General features: G+C 55.9%; 1 pseudogene; it reads right to left on the bottom strand.

The window, feature by feature from the left end:
* Nucleotides 1–287: 287 nt before the first annotated feature.
* Nucleotides 288–11,084, bottom strand: LOC121852226 (annotated as a pseudogene).
* Between the last annotated feature and the right edge of the window lie 126 nt (nt 11,085–11,210).

Raw genomic sequence — 11,210 nt, forward strand, 5'->3', positions numbered from 1 at the left:
TTAAACATTCGTGCCATTTACGCTAACTTTAAATAGTCATTCAGGGTCTTACCAGAAAGGCCACATTATGTACATAAAGCATTCAATAGGTTTTACACTGCAGCACTGTGAATTAGATTTAAAAACATAACACGTTAGCTATGATTAAATCCCATATGCGTCTGCACACTTTAGTTGGCTCATTCCACACTTCAGCTGGGAAAACTGAGTGAAACCACATGCAGATTTTCAAAGCATTGAAATAGAATAACTTGAGAAATGAAAGCGTACAGCTTGACAACACTCACCAGGTGTTTAGCTTTTTCGCTGAGTTCATCGGCAAACAGAGCAGATCAACCTCGGAAATGCCTTTGTTGAGCTGTAAGGAAATTAAAAACACAAACTTTAACGTGCAATGTTCTAGACCAGGCGGCACGACATGCACAGCAGATAAAACCCACCCAACTATTTCAGCCAATATTTCCAACTGGACATTATGCAATCATTGAAGGCACATATCACGATGTCTAAGTGATGCAGTGGTTCAAGGGGTTTGGAAACGCTTGCTTTAGACAACTTGGCAGTGCAAATGTTCAGTCATGGACCATGGCTCCCACAAACCAGGGCTGTGGTATTTTCCACACACTACAAAGACATTGATTGTTAATACTCCTTACCACCTCAGTGAGATATTCAATTAATCAACAAAGTGAGGACATCGCCCATTTATATTTCTGATTGTAATTTACGAAACAAAAAAAAACTTCCACGATGCATTCCCAAGTTGTGTTTTGTCCTTCTCAACGAATGCATCGTGCAGTTAAACTGCAGCGTGGGTTCCAGGAACTGCCCTGCGTTTGGGTCCCTGTTGTTCACAGCCAGATGAGCCGGGACTACGAGCGAGGGCATCACGCTGATAGTTTATTATTACTACCGGCATCCATATCGTCTTAGCAACACGATCTCCTCCCGCAGTGTCACGGCCATGAGAAGCATGCCCAGGACCCCTTGCCGTGGATATTTATAATGTTTCATTGCGGAGAGCGGCTATAATTCCACAAACCACCCCCCCCCCCACCACCTCCCGATCCTTTCAAAGCAAAAACAAAAACGGATGGGCACGTGTAATTATATTTTTCCAGAATGGAAGGCTACGTAAAAAAAAAAAGAAACTGCATTATACGTGTACACAAACACCAACATCATTACACAGCTTTACCCAGTAAATATGAAGTTTTTTTAAAACTATTTAACAGCATGCCACCTTGCACCGATGAATGCTTCTCGTGTGTGAAGGAGAAGCCGACACCAGGTGGCAGGGGCTTCGTCCTGTACTGCCCTTCTCCCATCCACAGCTGTCCCCAGCCGTCTCAATCTCGCTCCCTCTTCCCGCCCGTGCTCTCCCTCACGTCTCCTCGATTAGCCCTCCCCTTCTCCTGTCACTGTTCCACTACCCTCCTATTGGTGGGATCCTTCCCCTGACACCCTACACACGTGTACAGGTGTAGTGGGTGACACCACGTCACGCGCGCCCTCGTAGAGAGCGGCGTCGCGGGACGTGACGTCAGGCGGGGGGCCGTGGGTGACGGTGACGTCATGCCCCAGGGGGGTATTTAAAGGGGGACCCGGGATGGAACCGGGGTTCGTCGGGGGTAGGAGTGGGGACTCGGGTAGGTGATCCTCACACGAGACTAGGGGAGGCTACTCCGCCGAGGTTGGGGTAGTCCCGGCCGGGGCAGGGTGGAGAGCCGAGTTAGCCGGGTTGTAGGGATCACGTACCCTGTCCCATGGGGAGTTGTAGGCTAGGCTGGTTTGTTCGGCGTGAGCTTTAACCACCTGGCGTGAGCCTTAACCACCTGGCGTAAGCCCTTAACCCCTGGCGTGAGCCTTAACCACCTGGGTGAGGCCTGGCGTGAGCTTCCTGCGTAACCCTTACCCTGGCGTGAGCCCTTAACCACCTGCGTACCCTTAACCACCTGGCGTCTGAGCCCTTAACCACCTGGCGTGAGCCCTTAACCACCTGGCGTAAACCCTTAACCACCTGGCGTGAGCCCTTAACCACCTGGCGTAAGCCCTTAACCACCTGGCGTGAGCCCTTAACCACCTGGCGTGAGCCCTTAACCACCTGGCGTGAGCCCTTAACCACCTGGCGTGAGCCCTTAACCACCTGGCGTAAGCCCTTAATACCTGGCGTGAGCCCTTAACAAACCTGGCGTAAGCCCTTAACCACCTGGCGTGAGCCCTTAACCACCTGGCGTGAGCCCTTAACCACCTGGCGTGAGCCCTTAACCACCTGGCGTAAACCCTTAACCACCTGGCGTGAGCCCTTAACCACCTGGCGTGAGCCCTTAACCACCTGGCGTAAGCCCTTAACCACCTGGCGTGAGCCCTTAACCACCTGGCGTAAGCCCTTAACTACCTGGCGTGAGCCCTTAACTACCTGGCGTAAGCCCTTAACCACCTGGCGTAAGCCCTTAACCACCTGGCGTGAGCCCTTAACAACCTGGCGTAAGCCTTAACTACCTGGCGTGAGCCCTTAACAAACCTGGCGTAAGCCTTAACTACCTGGCGTGAGCCCTTAACCACCTGGCGTGAGCCCTAACCACCTGGCGTGAGCACTTAACCTCTTTTTCCTAGCGTTGTTCCCGCTGTGGCGCAGGGCCGCTTTTCGGCATTGTCTTCTCCATTTGGCTCGGTCCAGGGCATCTTCAGGGGATACGTGACCGTCTTTATGTCTTCCTTTATTCGACCCATCCATCGCTTCTTTGGACGTCCGCGTGGACGGCGGCCCTCTGGCTCAATACGCATGGCAGTCTTGGCACTGATGACTCTTCACTTCGCATCACATGGCCGTACCACCGAAGCCTTGCCTCAAGCATCTTGTCCGCAATGGGGGCCACACCAAGTCGCTTCCGAACGTCTTCGTTCATGACACGATCCCATCGAGTGAGTCCGAGGCTCCATCTGAGCATCCTCATCTCCATGGTGTGGAGAGCTTGTTCGTGTTCAGTTGTGGCTGGCCAGCACTTGGATCTGTAGGGGTGTTAGAGAGAGGGCCGTTATGTATGGCAGTCTATGGGAAAGAAACACAGTGGGCGGGGCTACGTGTGTGCACAGGGAGATGCCCTCTGCGACGTCCGAGCCAGACACCCTGGGGGGGGCTGGTTTGGCGTTACGATCCCCCGGGGCCCCACCCCTCGAGGAGGGTTGGGTATAAAAGGGGACGTTATATGGGCTCGAGTCAGTTATGTTATAGTTAACTAAGGAAGACGGAAGACCGGCCAGATAGGCCCTGGACTCCCCCTGGAACGCCGCCCTTGTAAGGGCAGTACAGGCTGGAGACAGTGGCGTGGTCCCGGAACCAGAGTTAGTCCTCTGGGATTCCGGATACCGGCCCGACTTACCAGTGTCGGGCCAAGTAGCCTCCCCTAGCCCAGTAGTGGAGGACTGTGAGGCAGGCTAGGACTTAGCTAGGAAGAGTATCCCTAGCTAGTCGGGTGAGGGGGCCGATACCCCCTCCAGTGCTGTATGTCACATACGAGCTTTGTTGAATAAATATCCGTGTGCCTCCACCTCGGGTCAAGTGTCTTCACCGGTACTTCAACTGGTGTCAGAAGTAAAACTCGAACATGGACACACGGAATACAGCGCGGACCAGAGTACCGCATGAGGAAGAGACTGCCGAGATCGTCGAGCCCGGACGGCTACACAAGACATGGTGCAGCCGGGGCCTGATGTCTCCTTACCGGGGCATCTGAGTCAAGAAGGACCACAGTCAGACGCGTTGCGGCTGGCTCACGGGAGGCTGGCGGAACTGTTATATGCCGCTGCCGCCACGCTGGAGACCATCACGCGGCTGGGGGCCGGTGATTCAGCACGGGGCGAGGCGGGCCAACGACCAGGGCGCCTTCCCGCCATTTCGGAGCAGCCCGAGTTTGAATCTCCCGCCATCGACGCTGCAGCTGTTCGGGGCGTGGCCAGCCTAAACATCCACTCCGGCATCGCCGTCGCTGAAGCCACGACGTCATCACCACCGCGACAGGCGATCCCATCGGCCGCTCGTACCGACGCACAGCCGAGTGGAGGTGACATCCGCCCGCGGGAATCAACAACGACAGCTGCACTCCATCAGAGGCTGCCCCCGCTGAAAGAGTTCGTCGGCGCGGAGGGGGACTGGGCCGGGTTCCGCAGACGATTCCTCGCCCATCAAGAGATGGCGAGGTGGACAGACGAAGAGGCTCTCTGCGCGCTGCCGGCGCTCCTCGACAGCGACGCGCTTGCAGCCCTCACTCGGCACCAAAAGAAAGGCGGGCGACGTTACCGATGGCGCTGCAACTGCTGGGAGGGGTCTACGGACCTTCGGCGGAATGCAGACAGGAGTTCTACGACCGCAAGCGGGGTGAAAAGGAGTCGCCCCTGGCGTACCGAACGAGCCTCCTGGCGATGGCCAAGTCGGCCTTCCCCCGTATGGATGACGACGGCATCGACGCTATGGTGACGGAGAAAATACTCCTCCTGGCTGACGACCTTGACATCGCTGTCGTCGCACAGGAGGACGCGGAAATGACATCGCTCCAGGCGGCGCGGCTCCTCCACGCAAACCTCCTGTCGCTCCGGCGGAAAGCCAGCAGGGCATCGGCGGGGCGTGCGGTGGCTGCAGCCACCCTTCCGACGGAGGAACTCTACGCCGTCGACCACCGACGGCAACAGGCGACGAGTGCACGGCCGGGCCAGGACGGGTCGGGCCGTTCCGACCATTCGTCACCTCCGACGCCGCTCCCACGGTGTTTCAACTGCGGCGTCCGGGGCCACGTCGCCTCGGGGTGCCGCTCTCCTCGTCAGCGCGGGACGACACCTCACCGGGACGACGGGCCTCATCCCAAGCTCCACCATCAAAAACCGGCGAGTCGCGGCACCCCACACGTTTGGCCCACACATACACCCGTCACGCACTCAAACACCACAACGAGAGGGGGGCCGGTATCACGCACCATCGCACCATCACGCACCGCTCCGGGTACCCATATCGAACCCGGCCAGTGGTCCGTGCTGGCCGATCGTGTGGTAGCCGCATCGTCGGGGTCGTCGGCCGTTGTGGGGTATATCGACGGGGTTGAAGTGCGCATCCTGGTCGATACGGGAGCATCGGCGACTATTATTTCGGAATTGATTTATAATATTCTCCCTGTCCGGAGTCGTCCCTTGATGCCTGTTGACATACCATTCTATGCGGCTAACGGGGGCTCACTTGGCATCATCGGACAAATTCGTGCCCAAATTTGTATCGGGGAAATAAAATTGTCTGGGCCGATTTTTGTTTCTTCCTCGCTGGCGGTTCCGTGCCTGCTGGGGACGGACTTCCTGGCCAAAATGCCGATTGTAATTTTGATCGACCAGGGTTGTATAGAGCTTCCGTCAGGCAGACGCATGGCGTTTCTGCATCACCAGTACGATTCGGACGGCGTGCGCGACGGTGCCGGCGTTCGTGGAGAGGACGGTACGCGTCCCTCCGGGGACGCAAATGTTGGTACCCTTGAAACTTCGGCGGCCCCTCGTTAAGGGTGCTGGGGCACAAGGGGTACTGTTGGGACCGTCTAGGGCCGGGGTTAGTGGACCGACTTACTTCCGGCCCAGACCATAGTGAGAGGGGATGGTGAACCCTTCATCGCGGTCCTAATGTGGGCTCGCGACGGTGGTGGTCCCACAGGGGACCGTGCTTGCTCACGCAACGCCGGTGCCGTGTGAGGAACCCGCCGTAAATCGCGTCTACACTGTCCCTGCGTCGCGACCGCATTCGGACAGCGATGAAGGGTGGCTCGAGGCGCTTTGTGCGGGATCGACGGACCTGTCCGATTCGGAGCGTCAACAACTTAAAACACTACTGCGAGAATTTTCCGACGTTTTTAGTCGAAATAAATATGATTTGGGTTGCACTCACTTGCTGCGTCACCATATTGACACGGGTGACAGCGCGCCAATTCGACAAAATCCGTTTCGGTTGAGTCCCGCCGAAAAGGACCATGTCAAATCGGCTGTTGATGACATGTTGGCCGCAGACATCATTTCTCCTTCCACCAGCCCTTGGGGAGCGCCGATCGTCCTGGTTAAAAAGCAGGACGGTTCGTTGCGGTTTTGCGTTGACTTCCGGCGTCTTAATAAAATTTCGGTTGCCGACGCATACCCGCTCCCTCGGATGGATGAATCGCTTGACGCCTTGGCGGGAGCGCGATTCTTTTCCACACTCGATTTACTTTCGGGATTCTGGCAGCTTCCTCTGGATGATGAGTCAAAGCCTAAAACTGCTTTTCGTACACCGCACGGCTTGTTTCAATTCAACCGGTTGCCGATGGGCTTACACTCAGCGCCGGCAACTTTCCAGCGTTTAATGGAATTGGTTTTGGCTGGACTGCAATGGGAGTCGTGCCTCATTTATTTGGATGACGTTATCGTCTTTGGTAAAACTTTTGATGAACATCTCCAGAGGTTGCGGGCGGTTTTCCTAAAGATGCGGGCTGCTAATTTGAAATTCAAGCCCCAAAAATGCCATTTGTTGCGTGATTCGGTGCGTTATTTGGGGCACATCGTGGGACGCTCAGGTATTGCTACCGATCCCGCCAAAACGCAGTGTGTCAGCTCCTGGCCGACTCCCACCTCGGTGGGAGAGGTCAGGAGTTTCATTGGGTTCGCGTCGTATTATCGACGGTTTGTTGCTGATTTTGCAACAATTGCTAAACCCTACACGCTTTAACATCTAAAGGGGTTCGGTTCCACTGGGGTCAAGAGGAGGAGGCTGCGTTCCGCTCCCTTCGGGACGCCCTGGTGAAAGCCCCTCCCTTGATTTACCCTGATTTTTCGAAGCCCTTTTTGCTCGACACCGATGCGAGCAACACGGGTATTGGGGGTGTGCTTTCCCAGGTGGTTGATGGCGTTGAACGGGTGGTCGCGTACGGTAGTCGGGTGTTGTCTCCTGCGGAGCAAAGATATTGTGTCACCCGTAGAGAACTGTTGGCAATTGTCTTTTTCATCCAACAGTATCGCCCATATCTGTACGGTCGGCATTTCACCGTCCGCACAGATCATGCGGCATTACAGTATGCCCTGCGAGTTCAACAACCATCGGGACAGTTGTCTCGATGGTTGGAGGTTCTCCAGGACTTTGATTTTGAGACCACCTACCGTAAGGGCGTTCGCCATACCAACGCGGACGCTCTGTCACGCATGCCAACCACCCGGAATGTGCATGCCTCCTGGGGTCGGGACGTTGCAGACCTTCAGAGGACGCATCGGTTCCGATCCTGGCAGCCACCGACGACGACAAACCACTGCCTGAAAATTCGATCGAACAACAGGGAAGAGATTCCCTGTTGGGGTTGCCCGTCACTGAGTGGGGGCGCCTCCAAATGGAGGATACCTCCCTCCTAGGGTGGCGTCGTCGCGTCGGGGGTGCTGGGCGGGTCAAAGGTGATTCAGGTGCATGGGAAATGGTGCAGGGTCTGCTCATGCATTGGGACGGCAAATCACAGCGACATCGGCTGGTCGTCCCTTCTGAGTTGCGAGGCAAGGTGGTGTGGGCCGCGCATGAGCGCCTGTTACACCTGGGGACCCTAAAGACCCTTGCACTGATACAACTGGATTTTTTCTGGCCTGGTATGACAAGGATGTTGGGGATCTATTGAGTTCATGCCCGCGGTGTGCGCAACGGAAACCGCCGGCACGGGAGTCTAACCCGCCTTTACAATCGATCAAGGTGTCCAGAATAAATGAGCTTGTCGCGCTGGACATCTTAGGCCCATTTCCCGCCACCCCCAGGGGCAATAGGTATTTGCTACAGGAGTCGAGTATTTTACGCGCTGGCCCATGGCCTGGCCCCTTGCCAACCAGTCGGCAGCAGCCATCGTGGACGCCTTTGTTCAGGGATACGTCCTGGACAAAGGTGCTCCGGAACGGCTGCTGACCGACCAGGGTAAAATTTTTCCAGCAAATTGCTTAAACAAGTCTGTGACCTCTTAGGCACAAAGAAAATTCGGACCTCCCCGTATCACCCACAGACTGACGGATGGTCGAGCGCCTGCATCGCACCATTTCGTCAATGATGGCACAGCAGGTCTCAGATTCACAGACGATTGGGATCTGCATATTCAGGGGGTCTTGGCGGCATACCGGATGGCACCCCATGCAGCTACGGGATTTTCCCCCTTTTACCTTATGTACGGTCGCGAACCCGACCCACCTGTTCGCGCCCAGCTGCAGATCCCCGACCCGCAGGGAAAAACTAAATTGGCTGACCACGTCAAATTTAATCTGGCTAAATTAACAGAGGCGCGGGATGCTGCGAGGTTGAACTCGGACCTCCGTCAAAAGGCGAACGAGCGCCTCAGGCTGGGTCGGGCGCATGTAATACAGTGGAAACCGGGGGACAGGGCATGGTTGCACTGTCCCCAAGTACCTCTGGCTACCTCCCCTAAGCTGGCGCGGCCGTGGCGGGGCCCCGTGGAAGTGGTCGAGGTCTTGCGACCACAGTGCGTGCGCATTCGATGGGGGAAGCGGCGATGGTTCGTGCACCCCTCTCGGTTGAAACCCTTCGTCGCGGTACACAAACCCACTTCACGCATGCGCGGCCAGACGTGTGGGGGGTCGACCGACTCACTAGGTCCGTCTCCACCGCGCTACCTAATGCCTTGCCGGCCGTGCCACCTCCAGGTGCATCGAGATGACGGGCTCACGCCCGATCACCCCTTCTGGGATACCAACAGTCATGCGGCTTCAGAGGAGGCCTCGCTCCGGGACGGACGATTACCACCTGACGGTCCGCCACCCGGGGTTTCCCCGTGTGAGGGGCCCGCCGCGAGGACACGCGCAAAAATGCGCAGACTGTTGTGAAACCGCAAGATGTGTATATATGTTGTGTTCATTGTGTGTTGTGCGGGGGGGGTGTGTTCCCTGCCCATAGAATTTACATACGTTGTGCTCACCTGCTGTTGTGTGTATGGTGGCTTCCCTGCAAATTGTATATAGCTTGTTTCTTACGGAATTCGTATTTATTCAAGGGGGGTGCGTCGGGTTGTTTTCTCTTCTTGCTGTTGCATTTTGTTGTGTTCTTGTTGCCGTTCTTGTTATTGTTGAAAATTAGTGAGGCACACGCGCGGTTACGGTATAAATTCATTTTTATTGTCATTTGTATGTTGGCAGCCGGGACGGCTGCGAGCTATGCAGGGGGGAGTGATGTAGGGGTGTTAGAGAGAGGGCCGTTATGTATGGCAGTCTATGGGAAAGAAACACAGTGGGCGGGGCTACGTGTGTGCACAGGGAGATGCCCTCTGCGACGTCCGAGCCAGACACCCTGGGGGGGGCTGGTTTGGCGTTACGATCCCCCGGGGCCCCACCCCTCAAGGAGGGTTGGGTATAAAAGGGGACGTTATATGGGCTCGAGTCAGTTATGTTATAGTTAACTAAGGAAGACGGAAGACCGGCCAGATAGGCCCTGGACTCCCCCTGGAACGCCGCCCTTGTAAGGGCAGTACAGGCTGGAGACAGTGGCGTGGTCCCGGAACCAGAGTTAGTCCTCTGGGATTCCGGGTACCGGGCCCGACTTACCAGTGTCGGGCCAAGTAGCCTCCCCTAGCCCAGTAGTGGAGGACTGTGAGGCAGGCTAGGACTTAGCTAGGAAGAGTATCCCTAGCTAGTCGGGTGAGGGGGCCGATACCCCCTCCAGTGCTGTATGTCACATACGAGCTTTGTTGAATAAATATCCGTGTGCCTCCACCTCGGTGTCAAGTGTCTTCACCGGTACTTCAGATCCATAGAGTGCCACCGGTCGGACGATGGTCTTGTAAATTTTTCCCTTCAGCCTATCCGGCATTTTCCTATCACAGAGGACTCCGGTGACTGTCCTCCACTTCACCCATGCCGCATTGACTCGTGACCTCACATCAGTCGTGATGCTACCATCTGAGCTGATGGTGGAGCCCAGGTACTTAAAGTCCGTCACTTTCTTCAGATCTTCTCCGTCAATGCTGATGGTGCCGTCGGTTTGGGGGCCACACTCCATATACTCTGTCTTTTTGATGTTGAACCTCATCCCGTTTTCGTCCAAACGTTCCTTCCACAGGCGCGTTTGTCTTTCCACTTCTCCTCTCTTTTCATCTGAGAGGAGGACGTCATCCGCGTAGAGAATTGACCATGGCAGGGGCGTGTGCAGGTCGGCAGTGATTGTGTCCATGCACAGGATAAACAGGAGTGGTGACAGGGCCGATCCTTGGTGCACTCCAACGCTGATGGGAAATGGCGGTAATATGCCCACTGCACACCTGACTGCACTGGTGACGTTCTAGTATAGGAGTTGCACCCAATGCACGTAGGTTTCAGGGACTCCATGGGATCGAAGCGAGTGCCAGATGAGGTCGTGGGGGACCCTGTCAAATGCCTTTTCAAGGTCGAGGAACGACACGTGCACAGCTTTGTTCTTCTCTCTGTGCCTCTCCAGCAGGAGCCTCGCCCTTAACCACCCGGCGTAAACCCTTAACCACCTGGCGTGAGCACTTAACCACCTGGCGTGAGCCCTTAACCACCTGGCGTGAGCCCTTAACCACCTGGCGTGAGCCCTTAACCACCTGGCGTGAGCCCTTAACCACCTGGCGTGAGCCCTTAACCACCTGGCGTGAGCCCTTAACCACCTGGCGTGAGCCCTTAACCACCTGGCGTGAGCCCTTAACCACCTGGCGAGAGCCCTTAACCACCTGGCGTGAGCCCTTAACCACCTGGCGTGAGCCCTTAACCACCTGGCGTAAACCCTTAACCACCTGGCGTGAGCCCTTAACCACCTGGCGAGAGCCCTTAACCACCTGGCGTGAGCCCTTTACCACCTGGCGTGAGCCCTTAACCACCTGGCGTGAGCCCTTAACAAACTTGGCGTGAGCCCTTAACAAACTTGGCGTGAGCCCCTAACAGCAACCTGCCTCGGAGTCGTGAATTGCGCTACGCCACTTGTATCGCAGGCTGTCAATCAGCAACATGACATCAGGCTACGTCGTTGACCCCTACTTGCGGTGCGTATGGCAGCTTTGTGTTTCACAAGCCGATGGTGCGGTGCTTAATTGCCCATTCATTGCTTATGATGAGCTGCCAGCTTTAACGTAGACACCACATAGGAGGGGGGGAATTAATGTTGATCGGCCTTATGGGCCCATTGGCTTTGGACATTTACAAAGCTCTGTTTTCATTACTGCAACTCA

This window comes from Callorhinchus milii, unplaced genomic scaffold (genome assembly GCF_018977255.1).
Source record: "Callorhinchus milii isolate IMCB2004 unplaced genomic scaffold, IMCB_Cmil_1.0 Scaffold604, whole genome shotgun sequence".
NCBI classification, from domain to species: Eukaryota; Metazoa; Chordata; class Chondrichthyes; order Chimaeriformes; family Callorhinchidae; genus Callorhinchus; species Callorhinchus milii.